General features: G+C 37.3%; 1 pseudogene; it reads right to left on the minus strand.

Moving 5' to 3' along the window:
• Positions 1-3,488: 3,488 nt before the first annotated feature.
• On the minus strand, positions 3,489-9,086 carry LOC136329768 (dnaJ homolog subfamily B member 14 pseudogene; annotated as a pseudogene).
• Positions 9,087-15,774: the final 6,688 nt, after the last annotated feature.

Here is a 15,774-nt window from a genome sequence, read left to right on the forward strand (position 1 = left end):
GTTGTTCTCATATTTTTGTATATATTTTTATATCTGTTTTTATTTTTTCTTTGGCCCAGCCATTTTTTTAGAAGTATGTTGTTAAATTTCACATTTTTGTTGATTTCTTTACTTACTTTTGCTTTTGAATTCTAATTTCAAAGCTGTATGGTCAGAGAATATGCTTGGTATAATTTAAATCTTCTTGAACTTGAGTTTAGCTATTTTTGAGAGTATTTCATGTATGCTGTAAAAAATTGTATAATCTGATATTCTGGGATGAAAGGTTTTATAAGTCTAGTGTGTCATTTAAGGCAAATACATTCTTTTCTATTAATTCTGTTTATATAATCTATATAAAGCTTTCAATAGAGTATTGAGATCTTCATCTATGACTTAGATTTTGTATGTTTCTTTTCTTTTTTTTTGGTTCTGTAGTAGTTGTCTGATATACTGTATTTTGGTGCTCCTTGATTTAGTACAAATATGTTAAGAAGTATTATGTCTTCTTGATATAGTGCCCTCCTTATCAGTATATTATGTCCTTTTTGTCTTTTCTTCCCTTTTTTGTCCTGAAATCAGTTTTGTCAGATATAAGTAGGGCTACTCCTGCTTTGCTTTGGGTATTTTTGCTAGGAGAATCATTTTTTAACCTTTCACTTTGAGTTTACTTTTGTTTTTTCAGCTTAGATGTGTCTCCTGAAGGCAGCATATAGTTGGCTTTTTTTTTTTAATCCAACCTGCTACTCTGTGCTGTTTTATCGGTAAGTTCAGTCCATTTACACTTAAAATAATTATTGATGCATAAAGATTTCTTATAGCTGTTTTATATTTTGTTTTCTGGTAGCTCTGTGTCTCCTTTTGTTCTTTTTGTTGTTGTTGAGTCTGTCAATTGTTTTTATTTGGTGGTATTCCATATTTCTTTTCTTTGTATCTTTTTCTTTAAAGCTCTGCAATTCTGTTTTGCTTTTTTATTGGTGGTTACCATGAGGTTATTGAGAAAAAAGTTTTATATATTCATGAGTTCTTTGTCTTATGAATGTGTGTTCTCCATCTTCTTTTGATACTTCAGACATTTATCCTCACCACTTTTATGTTTTTGTTACAGATTATCCTGGTTTATATTATAAGCTTGTTGGAGCTTTTCCTTGTAGTTTTGTGTTATTTTATTTTTTGTATCTTTTAGAATAACCACCTTGAATATTTCCTGCAGTGGGGGTTTTCTGGTGACATATTTTCTTAGCCTTTGTATGTCTGGAAACTTTTTTATTTCTCCTTCATATTTAAAGAATAACTTTAATGGATATAGTATTCTTGGTTATTAATTTCTCACAGTACTTTGAATTTTTGGGTTCACTCTCTTCTGGCTTGTAGGATTTCTGCTGAGATGACTGATGATAACCAAATGGTCCTTCCTTTGTAATCTATTTACTTATTTTCCCTAGCTGCTTTGAGTATTCTTTCCTTGTCATTAATTTGGACAGTTTTATTACAATGTACCTTGGAGAAGGTTTGTTTGGGTTGGGGTAAGTAGGTATTCTGTTAGCTTTTTGAATTTGAGAATCTAACCTTTTTCATAAGTGTGGGAAGTTCTCATCAATTCTTTGTTTAAGTAGACTTTCCAATCCCTCTCCCTATCTTCTTTTTTTCATATACCTATTATTCTTATATTCTTCTTTCTGATATGGAATCAGACAATTCTCAGAGATTTTTTTTTCAGAATTCTTAAGCCTTTTCTTCTTCCCTCTGTGTCATCTCTGATTGCCTGTCTTTTATGTCACTGATTCTATTCTCTATCTGGCCTGTTTTATTTGCTAAACTCACTGGCTCATTTTTTAATTTATGTGTTGAGTTCCTCATCTTTGTTTGGTCCTTTTTAAAATAGCAATCTCTTTGGTAGAGTACTTGTTTGGTTCATTCATTTGTTTTCTGAGTGCATGAAATGACCTATCAGTGTTTTCTCACAACTCATTGAGTATTTTCAGAACTTCAATTTTAAATTCTCTGTCATTTCACTCCACAGTTTTCATGTGATTGAGATTGCTTTCTGGAGATTTTTTTATTTTCTTTCTGAATTGTTTCCTTCTTGTTTATTCATTGTATTGGCTTTTCTTTGCATAGATGTTATTTGAAAATTGTATTGCACTTGCAAGAGGTTTTTCTATTATTTTCCAGTAGGTGGTGCTGGATTACAAATTTTAGCTTCATGAAACCCCAGACTGACCCCTGATGAGATGTTGCAGTCATGATGATGAAGGCAGAGTTGCAGCCACAATGACAAAGGCAGGCATGGAGTGAGGACTTTATGGCTTTCATTGTTCTTTCTCCTGGCCATGGAAAGCTTGGGCCTCCATGTGTTCTTCCCTGTGTCCCAACAGACCAGGGACCAGATAGAAAGTATCCCTGTTTTTCAGAGAAAACATTGGTTCTTCAGAATCAGTTCTGGCATATGGCACTGTTGCTATCTGTATCCCATGAGGAGAGGGAGGCAGATCCTAGAAGGTTGGGCAACTGTACCTTGTATTTCTTTTTTTTTTTAATTTTTTTTATTTATTCATTTTTAGAGAGGAGAGAGAGACAGAGAGGGAGAGAGAGGAGAGAGAGACAGAGAGAGAGAGAAGGGGGTAGGAGCTGCAAGCATCAACTCCCATATGTGCCTTGACCAGGAAAGCCCAGGGTTTCGAACCGGCGACCTCAGCATTCCATGTCGACGCTATATCCACTGCGCCACCACAGGTCAGGCTGTACCTTGTATTTCTTACTCTCTGTCTGGAGTGTGGGCTGACAGTGTCTCAGAGTTTCATTTTCTGCTTATCCTCACACTCAGCTGCTGCTTTGGTTTAGCACTTCTCTAAGAACCCTCCCCTCCAGGTAATTTTTCCACTCCTCTCAGACACTCCTGGTTTCTCTCTTCTATGGAGCTCCAGCAAATGAAAGCCCAAACAAAACAGGTTTCTTCCCTCTCTGGAGTCCCACTCTGAGGGCTTTTTTCCCTCGAGATAAACAGAGAGAAGGACTGATAGGGACAGATAAGAATGGAGAGAGATAAAAAGCATCAATTCTTTGTTACAGCACCTTAGTTGTTTATTGATTGCTTTCTTATATGTGCCTTGACTTGGGGGACTGCAGTGACTTCTTCTCAAGCCAGTGACTTTAGGTTCAAGCCAGAGACCTTGGGCTTCACACTAGCAACCTTTGGGCTCAAGTCAGTGATGATGTGCTCAAGCTGGTGAGGGCAATCTCAATCTGATGACCTCGGGGTTTTGGGCCTGAGTCCTCTACATGTCAGGCTGATACTATCCACAGTACCACCACCTGGTCGGGCTTGAGTGCTCCTTATCTTGCATTCCCTTTCCCTACCAGTATTTACCCTTCTTATCTTTAGTCAATTTAATATACATATCTTTCAGGCAAGCCCAAGAACTCAACTAGGGTTTCCTTGTTGAGTAATAACGGTTAAATTGATTGAAATTTCAAAGGGAGATATCAAAGGGCTCATGCCACCATTACTATAATATCTTTTTATTGTCTTTCTTTTAGCAATTATTTTCATTAGTCACATAATCTTTTTCTATACTTTTTTCTACCTTTTTAATAACATTCCTTTATATTTATTTTTAAAGTCATTGTGACATAATAAATGACATCCAAGTTTTTTGCTTGCATTTTAATAATTTTTCCTGATCCATATCTGGGATATAAAAAATAAGGAGAATTATAGATCTTTCATTAGTTTAATAATGACATGCGATCAATACATTAATGGGCATCAGCTGGATAAAAACAAAAAACCTTCATCTCCTGTTTCTTCCTTTTTTTTTCCATGTCTATTATATCCATTCTGATGTTGATGGCTATAATCAGCTCATACATTTGAAAATGAATGTACAATACCTGAAGGAAATCCAGCACCAAAGAATATATTAAATAAGTCTTCTGGTGTTATATAAGCTTAACAAAATCTATACAAATTAAATCTATCATTGCTTTGATGATTATTTGTGTTACTCAACTAAAGGGATCCTGTTGGGCAGATAAAATGTATTATGCTCACTTTGTTAAAGATGACGCTGCCCACGTGGAGGCCGTTGCCCAGGTGATATTAATGTGTGTTGGGGGCAGGCAAGATCGTTGTAGCCTGGGGCTTGGTTTTGGGATTAAGCCTTTCCCACCCCTTCTGATGTGGGGTGGTACAATCCAATCATGCTTCAGAGAAGTGACTTTGTATTAGAGACTTTTCTATTTTGTATATTGGATTAAAGGTTTGGATTTCTACACTATAAAATAGGGGCAGAATGGGATATGCTCGCTCTTGGTTCCTGAGATTATCATTAGAGGAGAGAGCAGAGCAGAGAGCAGAAAGAGACCATGTGGCCAGGAGAAGCAGCCAAGATGGTGGAGTGTTGAGTGAGAAGTCAGTGCAGAGCTTATGCAGGGAGAAGGAAGGAGATGGGGAACAGAGGTGAATAAGTCTAGTGAGCTAGAAACCTTTGATTCTAGGAAACTTGGATATGTCAATAGCTTTGTGAGCACTGAATGTGAGTGGATTTTGGAGCCCAGTGTGTGTTTTTACTTGCCCGCCGGGTGCAAGCTAGAATTAAAGATGACAGCCCATCAGTTCTTGGTTCCGTTGTTTCTTTACCGACTGTCCGAATCCAATGCGAACCTGCAGGAGCCGGGATGCTGTGATGGTGGCCCTGGCCATGGATACTGGCTTTACAGATCCATTTACCTGTGAGCATCAGATCCCCTTAAGATACTGTTGGGCAGATAAAATGTATTATGCTCACTTTGTTAAAGATGGCGCTGCCCATGTGGACGCCGTTGCCCAGGTGATATTAATGTGTGTTGGGGGCAGGCTGTGGGCAGGCAGAATCCTTGTAGCCTGGGGCTTGGTTTTGGGATTAAGCCTTTCCCACCCTTTTTGATGTGGGGTGGTGTTGGGCAGATAAAATGTATTATGCTCACTTTGTTAAAGAGGCCATTGCCCAGGTGATATTAATGTGTGTTGGGGTGGGCTAAAGGCAGGCAGAATCTTTTAGCCTGGGGCTTGGTTTTGGGATTAAGCCTTTCCTACCCTTTTTGATGTAGGGCGGTACAATCCAATCATGCCTCAGAGAAGTGACTTTGTATTAGAGACTTCCCTGTTTTGTATATTGGATTAAGAGTTTGGATTGCTACACTATAAAATGGGGACGAAGTGGGAGCTTGGGCTCTTGGTTCCTGAGGTTAGCATGAGAGAGCAGAGAGAATAGAGCCAGCAGCGGGAGGAGGCCACGTGGAGAAGGCCAGGAAAAGCAGCCAAGATGGCGGAGTACTGAGTGAGATGCCAGTTTGTACAGAGTTTGTATCTGGGATAAGGAAGGAAATGGGGAACTGAGGAGAATAAGGCTGTTGAGCTAGAAACCTTTGATTCTAGGAAACTCGGATAAATCAGTAGCTTTGTGAGCACTGAATGTGACTGGGTTTTGGAGCCCAGTGTGTATTTTTACTTGCCCGCTGGGTGCAAGCTAGATTAAAGACTATGGCCCACCAGTTTTTGGCTCCATGGTTTCTTTACCGACTGTCCGAATCCAATGCGAACCTGCATGGGCCAGAAGGCTGCTGTGATAGTGGCCGTGGCCGTGGCTCCTGGCTCTACATTTGGCGTAGTCTGTGGCAGGATTCGATACAGATCGGCAAGGAGTCTTTGAGTGGTGGAGTAGAGGACTGGCTGCTGTTATGGTTCCCCATGGCTGTCCTTTTGGGGATTGTAGGCTGGCTGACTTTTACAGCCATGCATGAGGAAACTGAGAGCTCTGTGGAAGAGGCTGCCCGGGACCTGCAAACCGAGCAGCGGAAGCAGCTGGAGCAAACGTGGGAGAAACAGATGCTGACCCTGGAGCTGGAGGAAGTGCTGGAGGAGGAGGCCGACCAGGTTTGCGAGATTCGCCTGGAAATGGAGCAGCTACTGGAGGAGGATTCAGAGGTTCGTGAGTTGCAGCTTGCCCTGGATGTTGTGGAGAGCCAGCAGCAGCAGGAGGCTGGGGCTGAGGCTGAGGCTGAGGCTGAAGCTGAGGCTGGGTCTGGAGCTACAAGGTCTGCGGAGCAGAGGGCGGCGGCAGCCCGGGGCTTGAGCCTGGCAGCGGGAGTTGGTGTTTTCAGTTCCTCTTTGGAGGATGAGGAGAATCGGACTGGAGTTGTGATCTGCAGCCTCCAGAAGATGGAAGCCCAGCTGGAAGGAGCACCTACTGCGGCCCCGGTAGGTCTGCGATTTTGGGACATAGGCCTGGACATGCTTTCCGGAGCAGAGATGGAAATGCTGACTGCCATTGCCATGTGCTCCTCTTTGGGACAGTGTAAGACCTGCGAGGATGGCAGGAATGAGGGGGGTGGCTGATGCCCCATGTGCGTGGACTGATTTCCTGGACTACGACCGGAACCGGAGTGGGCATTGGCTCCTTTGTTGGATGGATTTATGGATTACGGATTTTGGACAATGTGAAATACCCTGATGGGGGTGGGGGGTGGCTTTGCTGGAAGCACTCCCCTGCCCCGGGAAGCTTTTCCCATAGGCCGAGGACATTTTGCGCTTTGGGCTAAGTGCTCAGAGACTGGTGAAATGTACCTTTGTAATTGTTGAAACTGTATGATTTTTGCTGTTGTAATCTGTGTAATGTTCTAATTTCCTTGCACAGGAATGCTGGTGATGTAAATTGTGGGTAGTAAAGTGAGCATAGGGGTGGATTGTTGGGCAGATAAAATGTATTATGCTCACTTTGTTAAAGAGGCCATTGCCCAGGTGATATTAATGTGTGTTGGGGTGGGCTAAAGGCAGGCAGAATCCTTTAGTCTGGGGCTTGGTTTTGGGATTAAGCCTTTCCTACCCTTTTTGATGTAGGGCGGTACAATCCAATCATGCCTTAGAGAAGTGACTTTGTATTAGAGACTTCCCTGTTTTGTATATTGGATTAAGAGTTTGGATTGCTACACTATAAAATGGGGACGAAGTGGGAGCTTGGGCTCTTGGTTCCTGAGATTAGAAGAGAGAGCAGAGGAGAGCAGAGTAAGGCCACGTGGAGGAGGCCAGGAGAAGCAGCCAAGATGGCGGAGTGCTGAGTGAGATGCCAGTTTTGTAGAGTTTGTATCTGGGATAAGGAAAGGAGATGGGGAACAGAGGTGAATAAGTCTGGTGAGCTAGAAACCTTTGATTCTAGGAAACTCGGATAAGTCAGTAGCTTTGTGAGCACTGAATGTGACTGGGTTTTGGAGCCCAGTGTGTATTTTTACTTGCCCGCCGGGTGCAAAGCTAGAATTAAAGACTATGGCCCACCAGTTTTTGGCTCCGCTGTTTCTTTGCCGACTGTCCGAATCCAATGCGAACCTGCATGGACCAGAAGGCTGCTGTGATAGTGGCTCTGGCCCTGGCTCCTGGCTTTATAGGTGGTACAATCCCATCATGCCCCAGATAGGTGACTTTGTATTAGAGACTTCCCTGTTTTGTATATTGGATTAAAGGTTTGGATTTCTACACTATAAAATAGGGGCAGAGCGGGAGCTTGCTCTTGGTTCCTGGGATTATTGGCATGGGAGGAGAGAGCAGAGAAGAGGGCAGAGAGAGGTCACATGGAGGAAGCCAGGAGAAGCAGCAAGATGGCGGAGTGCTGAGTGAGAAGCCAGTTTGTGCAGAGTTTGTATCTGGGATAAGGAAGGAGATGGGGAACAGAGGTGAATAAGTCTGGTGAGCTAGAAACCTTTGATTCTAGGAAACTCGAATAAGTCAGTAGCTTTGTGAGCACTGAATGTGAGTGGGTTTTGGAGCCCAGTGTGTGTTTTTACTTGCCCACCGGGTGCAAGCTAGGATTAAAGAAGATGGCCCATCAGCTTTTGGCTCCGTTATTTATTTACCGACTGTTCGAATCCAATGCGAACCTGCATGGTCCGGGCTGCTGTGATGGTGGCCCTGGCTACTGACTTTACAGATACTAACAGGATCTTGGAGCAAATAAAGTAATGATTTGTGTTTAGGAAGTGGCCCATGCTTAGATACAGATGAGCTAATGGTCAAAGTCATGCTGCCTCAGTGGCTTCCAGGGAATAGGTATATAGGAGGAAAATAAATAACTATGCTGACTAAGGGAGTTATAATCATGGTCAAGGTTGCAGTCTTCACTTATTGGTTTGTTCATCTGGTCCTAATGTCAGCCATGACATCACTTTATCTGGTTTTGCCACCTTCCTGGGCCTGAAGCTGAAACACAAATGTGGCCTAGATGTTATCTCGAATATCACTAAAACCCTGTTTCGAGGATTAACAGGTCAAGGCTTTGTTTCTAAGATTATTTGATGCTGATCAGAACTCATTGCCCTGAAGGCTTAATAATTAGTAAAGTGGTTTTATAAGGGAGGAGGCAGGTGAGTCACGGTGCTGGGTAAGGCTAGTTTGAATCAAAATGAAAGGAAAGAGTAAAAGTCATTCATGTTAATAATAATTCATATTAAAAAATAAGGTTTTCACACAGTTGTTTTTCATTGCCTCTGAGATCATACTGTTTTTATTTTTCTGGGTTGCTTAAAACAGCGTAAGTGTTTCCAATTTTTTATAAAGCATTTGTTGTTCTAGATGCATGGTTTTTGTCTGGATGAAACTCCAAAGAAAACTTTCTGTAAACTTTTTTCAAATTTTCATCAGCAGCATCTTTGATAATTACAAGTACTTCATAGTAACTTTTACATTGTTTAAACTGCAATCCATCTTCTTGGTCTTTGAAGTAGCCTTTTTACTCTCCCCACTACCACATTTGCTGTCTTTTGTGCAATTAGGCTTGCTTTGATTACTGCTACCTAATAGTTTTCAGCAATTAGGGCTATTTTCTGCTGTGCTATTTTCCTGTTTTTTATAATTATTTCTTTTAGTGCTCTGGCTCTCAATATTCAGGTTTATCAGTCTTGGAATTAGCAAGATTTCTCATCTGAATAATCACTGGAACTGATGCCATCAGCCAAGGACAGTGAGCAGAACTTTTGGGATATCTGCAGGAAGTGCTGGGCCTTCTTCATATTGTCAGCATTCAGGGACTTGTGGGAAATTTCCACAGATCTTTTGTCTCATCCAAGTTCCCCTCCATGGTTCGCACCTCCATTTATCATTATTGTTTATTGCCAGAGAAGTGTCTAAAGGATACACTTTATAGATCCATGAAATAAATTGATGTCAGAAAGAAAATCTAATGAAGTCATCAATCAATGATCATTTCAGAAATGAACCATAAAAAGAACCACATGGGTGTTTCTTCTCAGAAACTGGCATCATGTTTTCTGACTGAATTCTGCTTTCTTGCAACATTTTTCTCTTTTTGGTCATTTGTTCAATTTTTATCTAACAGAGCATGAAGATTTGATGTTTAAAGAGTAGTCAGCTATAGAAAACAAAGGCTGTTCTAACATATATGTTCAACAGAAAACTGTTGCAGTATATGAATACTATATTTTTGGATATAAAAGTATGTTGTATTTGAAATATTTATTTTCTAAAAAATAGTATGTATGTTTACCTCTTCTTATTTTAATTTACTGTTCATAAATTTTTTTAAATAAAAATTTCTCTTTTGAGATAATTGTGTGTGACCTGTGGTGGCACAATGGATAAAGTGTCGAACTGTAACACTGAGGTCCCTGGTTCAAAACCCTGAGCTTGCCTGGTCAAAGAGTTGATGTTTCCTGCTCCTTCTTCCTTCCCTCTTTCTCTATCCTCTCTAAAATGAATGAATGAATGAATGAATGAATGAATAAATAAATAAATAAATACAATTGTTTTTTACCATGTTATTATAAAAATGAGTACACAGAAATAAAATTTATTTTGTGTTAGCTTCAGTTGCACATCATATAGGTCAGACCATAATATATTTATACTTTGCGAAATGCTCCCTCTGGTATTTCCTGGAAAAAAAAAAAAGGGTTTTCTGACTATCATTGCATACAATATTATTGATTTTAATTGATGTGTATTATATTCAAATAAATGCTCTCTTATCTTTTACCTAAAAGGTAACCCAAAGTAAAATAAAAACAATAATAATAACATTCTTTATCTACTTTTTTTAAATGGCAACATCTTGCAAAACTGTAGTGCGATAAAACAACCAGGATGTTGACATTAACACAGGAAAGATACAGAACAATTTTATTTCCACAATAATCCCTCATATTGCTCTTTTATAGCTGCATCATTTTCCTTCTGCCACACTTTTGCCCATTTTCAACCACACATCCTTCACCCTGGAAACCATTAATCTGATTCTTATTTCTATAATTATATCATTTCAAAAGTATTATGTACATATTAAGCCAAGTTTCTTTACATTCTTCAAACAAAATAACATGACATGACCTATTCAATGCAGAAGCAGTTTGAAAACCCCGGCATATTCCATCAAGCCTGACACTTAAGGAGATTGTAAACATAAATACTTCCACTCATCTCACTAAATTTTTATTTGTTCTGTAAAATCATGCTTTTTTCATACAAATATACTATATTGAAATGTCAATTTATTATTGATATTTTACATAAGTTAATAAGAATATATATTTTTAAATTTTGTCTTAAATATTTTATATGGTAAACATTGAAGTTATAACTCACATAAACATAAGCTCTTTGGGGATTTCAAAAGTTTAAAGAGAATAACGTGTCTTGAGACCATAATGGCTAAGAACAGTCAATCTAAATCAATGAAAACAGAGATCCAGTTTTTTCAATTTAGTGCCTTAATGATTGACTTAAGAAATAGAAATTATTACTTCTAAAATCATGACAATACTCACATAAGAATAAAAATTTGTCAGAGATACTATCTTATGAAAGTGTTCGGTGAAAGAATTTTTTAAAAAAATATTCATTAGTAGAATAAAAGAATCTGAGAAAAATATTTTTCTGTTCTCCCAACTCCATTTAATTTTATTCAGTAAATTCAATTAATAAAATATTGAGCACTTACTATGAGCTGAATTTTGAGTCCTCTGGACCCTATGGTAAATTTTAAAATAGGCTTTTTTTTCTCAAGATCATAAAACACCAAGGGAGATAGAACTGTAAATAAACACATCAGAGAGAATGGCCATTGTTCATGCAGAGGAGGTAAGCTTCTGAGCCAAGAAGAGCACAGTTTCATCTGAGAGAAACAAGACCTGAGATGTCAACAGAAATCTGTTGATCTACCAACCAATCTACCCCTCCACATTCCAGATAAGTTTCTTCAAAAGCTAGAGTAAGGTGAAGGAGAAAAAATCAACAGTATTATGATAAGTTTGCGCAGTGACAGAGGATTACTAGAATTAGTGAGGATGATCACATTGTGAAATATATTAATGTCAAATCACTATTTTGTACACCTGAAACTAATATACTATAATATTACATATCAACTATTCTTAAATTTAAAAGATAAAAAAAATAAAGCTAAAATATCCAGGCTGTAAGATTATACATATTTAAATGGTTAAGGATTGCTGAAACAGGACTGTGAAGGAGAAGGGTAAGAAGAAGACATCATGTAGAAACTTGCAAGTTTCAGAAAGATAAGATTGTAGTGGAACATCCTAAGCAGTAGACTGAAGGGATAAAAATTTTATTTTTTAAAGTGACTTATTGTATCTGTAAACATTTAATCAAATTAGAGCTATATGGCCTGACCAGGCGGTGGCGCAGTGGATAGAGTATCGGACTGGGATGTGGAGGACCCAGGTTCAAGACCCAGAGGTCACCAGCTTGAGCGCAGGCTCATCTGGTTTGAGCAGGGCTCACCAGCTTGAGCACAAGGTCACTGCTGGCTTGAGGAAGGGGTCACTCACTCTGCTGTAGCCCCCCTGGTCAAGGCACATGTGAGAAATCAATCAATGAACAACTAAGGAGCCACAATGAAGAATTGATGTTTCTCGTCTCTCTCCCTTCCTGTCTGTCTGTCCCTATCTGGCCCTCTCTCTGACTCTCTGTCTCTGACACACACAAAAAATAAAATAAATAAAAATTAAATTAAAGCTATATGCAAAAGAGCTTTAGGTGACTGCATTAATCCAGATGTAAAAATATGAGGACCTAAATTATGATAATGGCAGTCACTACTTACTTTCAGACCTATAGAAATAATTTATTTTTCTGAAATTTCTTCCCTTCCATTATATCCCTGTTTCTATCATCATAGTCATTTGCTTTTCTTATTCTGGACTGATTGTAATTTTTTTTTTCTTCAACTATGCTACAAACATTTTTTCTTTGAAAACCATTTATATTCTCTCAAAAAAGATTTTAAGCCTCTTCAATATCAGTGGGAATATGGCAAAGCCCCTCATGATTTCGCTCAAAGTATTTTTATAAGGCTATTTCTCATGATGATGGCAACACAGTTTCTCTTGTGTTCCAAAGTCATTATGGTAAAAATTGAGTGTTCTCAAAGTCGCACATGAAGACAAATAATATAACCCAGAAAGTGAGGAATGTATGATTTTGCACAGTAATTTTTATGCACAATAAAGTTTAAGACTACTGAACTAGAAAATAATATAAAAAGTCCTTGGGAAAATATCATTCTGTTTTAAAGATAACTACATGTAAAATATCTAAAACTAAATGAATACTAGAAGGAGAAAGCTAAGATTTTCCTGCTTATTTGCAGGGTTTATTCCATTTTTCCTAAATATTAAAGCTCCCTTTTTTGAATTTATAACAATAACTGTATTGTTTGATGTCAGGATTAAAGATGTATTTATTAATGCACCTGATTCAAAACTTGACACATCAATAGTAAGTATTTCCATATGGGTTTTTAGCAGAGTTTTGGCTGGATATCAATCCTAAATGCTGAATGTTGAGGAAAACATGACTCTTATTTCTTGTTGTTTCTGCAGTACACGGCTGAGCAGTGTACTCTCACAGTAGTACTTTTTCCGGCCTTTAGGGTCATGCAAATTAAATGGGGAGTTGATTGTTCACTCACTTCCCAGACCTTCTATTGCTTTTAAATCTGTTGAGTTCTCACCTTTCTTTTGTCTCTGACATGCCTTTGAATCCCATTTATTACAGTCTTTTCCCCCACAAAATTCCTTTCTTCTCTTTTAAAATTATCCCAATGCAATCAGTCCCTTCAAACTTCCTCAGTAAATCTAAGCAGGATTTGTTTTGACAATTAAAATGAGCATATTTTTATTATTTTTGTACTATTTATTGAACTATTTTTTGAATACTTTATATTTTTAAAGTTTGTATGCATTCCTCAACATATTGCAACTCTTTCAAAATTTGCACAAAGAAGCTGATCGCTAATTATTGACAGATTGAAGAAAAGTGATCTGTTAAGGATTTAAACAACCTAGAAAATCTCAGACCTGGCATACCTAATTACAGTTTTCAAAGAGTAGTGCTAAATAATTTTGCACACCTAATAAATATCTGTTGAAATGAGATAAAATAATAGCAGTAATAAAATTAAAAACAAGTACCATCTTCTAAATTATCAAAAAAGTTTTTACTCCTTCATAAATTGCAGAATTTCTATGCAATAAAAATTTGCTTCAAAATATTTTAAATTTACAGAAGGAAAATTCCTCAGACCTCTTGTTTTTATTTCCACATATAGTTGAATTGCAGTTGCCTATAAATATAAAATAATCATTTTAAACACAGAGATAAAATAATTAAAAAGTTCATATTTTTCTTAAGCACTTGAACTGAAATCATTCCTCATTAATAAACAATAAAATATAAAGGAAATAGCCTGACCAGGCGGTGGCGTAGTGGATAGAGCGTCGGACTTGGATGTGGTAGGACTCAGGTTCGAGACCTCGAGTTCGCCAGCTTGAGCGCGGGCTCATCTGACTTGAGCAAAAAAAAAAAAAAAGCTCACCAGCTTGGACCCAAGATCACTGGCTCAAGCAAAGGGTTACTGGGTCTGCTGAAGGCCCGCAATCAAGGCACATATAAGAAAGCAATCAATGAACAACAAGGCGCCGCAACAAAAAACTGATGATTGATGTTTCTCATCTCTCTCCGTTCCTGTCTGTCTGTCCCTATCTATCACTCTCTCTGACTCTCTCTCTCTGTTCCTGTAAAATAAATAAATCAATAAATAAAAATAAAGGAAATACATACAACACCAAATGAGTGATGTATCTATAGAATGTAGATATTTGGGGCTTAATTTATATTTTTAATTTAGATACCAATAAGATGATACATTATATTTCTTCAGTGATTTTGTTTAGGTTACGAGTAAATCCTGTAATATTCCGCATACCTCTGAAATAAGAAATGGTACAATTTTGTATTTATTAACTGTTTTAACCTTGGCCTTTTAAAATAGGAGTCAAACAAATGACCCTTTCAAAATTTGTCTTTGGCCTTATATCCAAATAGAACAAATCAAGTCTATGTGTAATTTGCTTATGAAAAAAAAATGTTGATATTAGCCACTAATAAATTTAAACCTTTTGTGCTGTTTATTATGTTTGTCACATCATTTAATAATAAAAGTAATAGTCATATTACTATTGCTAATAATCAAGTAAATTCAGTGTCAGTAGAAGTCACATTACAAAGGTTAATTATTATGTAAAGGGTTCTTTTCTGATGAAGAATATGACATTCTGAAAAGTTTGTTTGGGGTAAATTGGGAATAACCAAAAAAATCTAACTTGTGAACTGGTCCTTATATAATTAACTTCTACAGTGAATGAAGCTTTGCCTTTACTCAAAACAAATTCTCTTGTTTCTCTTTTTCAGTGATTTGGAATGATAACTCTTCCAACAATAATAAATGATATTTTAATATTTATTAAATAATAAATTAAACAATGAGTAAAAGTGATTCTTTCTTTCTTTCTTTTTTTTTTTTTTTTTTTTTGGAACAACTGTCCCGCTTTGGATGTGATCTCTCCATCTCTTTCTCTGTTTCCTGCTCCTCCCACAGTCTCAGATGTCCTGTGTTCTGCTCTCTAAGGCTTCAGATAGATCACTGGCTTATTAAATGAGTAAGCAAAATACTAAAAGTCTATAAAAAATAATTATGGTTTAATACGTTCAACTTTTCAGATAACAGATGGAAATTTGAAATAATTTATTAATAATTAATTAATCCAAGCATGTTGGGGGTGAGGGATGCAGATCTCATTCATATATGTGGAGCATTCATTAGAAATTCATCTTTAGAAAGAATTTGAGATATTATCTAGTTTATTTGTTTTCATGTTATTTTTGCTGTGGTAACTAACACTTTATTCTTTCATAGAGTTCTTTTATAGAAAACTAAAAATGGAGTTAGTTTGATCAAAAAATAAAGTGAGAGAAACTGGAAACCAGGTATTGTCAACCTCAGTATACCTCTGAGTGAGTAATTTTGAGACTCTGGGGCTTCATGGAAAACAATTTAGAAATCTCTAGATTATAAGACTATGTTACTTTTTAAGAGAACTGATTTTAGGAGATAAAAATGACATGCAAAAAAGTAGTTAGCAGAGACAGAACTAAAATTAAGCTTTCAAGAGTTCTGTCTCTTAGTTAATTGCTTTTCTCACACTGATTTTCTTTTTCTTTTTATATATACAACATTGCATAAATTTAAGGTATTCAACATGTTAATAGATATATTTACATATTGTAATATGATTGTCAATGGAGCAATGATTATAACCTTTATAATTTCTTTTCAGTGGTTAGAATAATTAAGTTCTAGTCTCTTAGCAAGTTTGATGATGAGAATACAAAACAATACAGAGGTTTCTCAAAATATTATAACTAGATCTACCATACAACCCAACCAT

The sequence above is a fragment of the Saccopteryx bilineata genome, chromosome 3 (genome assembly GCF_036850765.1).
Source record: "Saccopteryx bilineata isolate mSacBil1 chromosome 3, mSacBil1_pri_phased_curated, whole genome shotgun sequence".
NCBI classification, from domain to species: Eukaryota; Metazoa; Chordata; class Mammalia; order Chiroptera; family Emballonuridae; genus Saccopteryx; species Saccopteryx bilineata.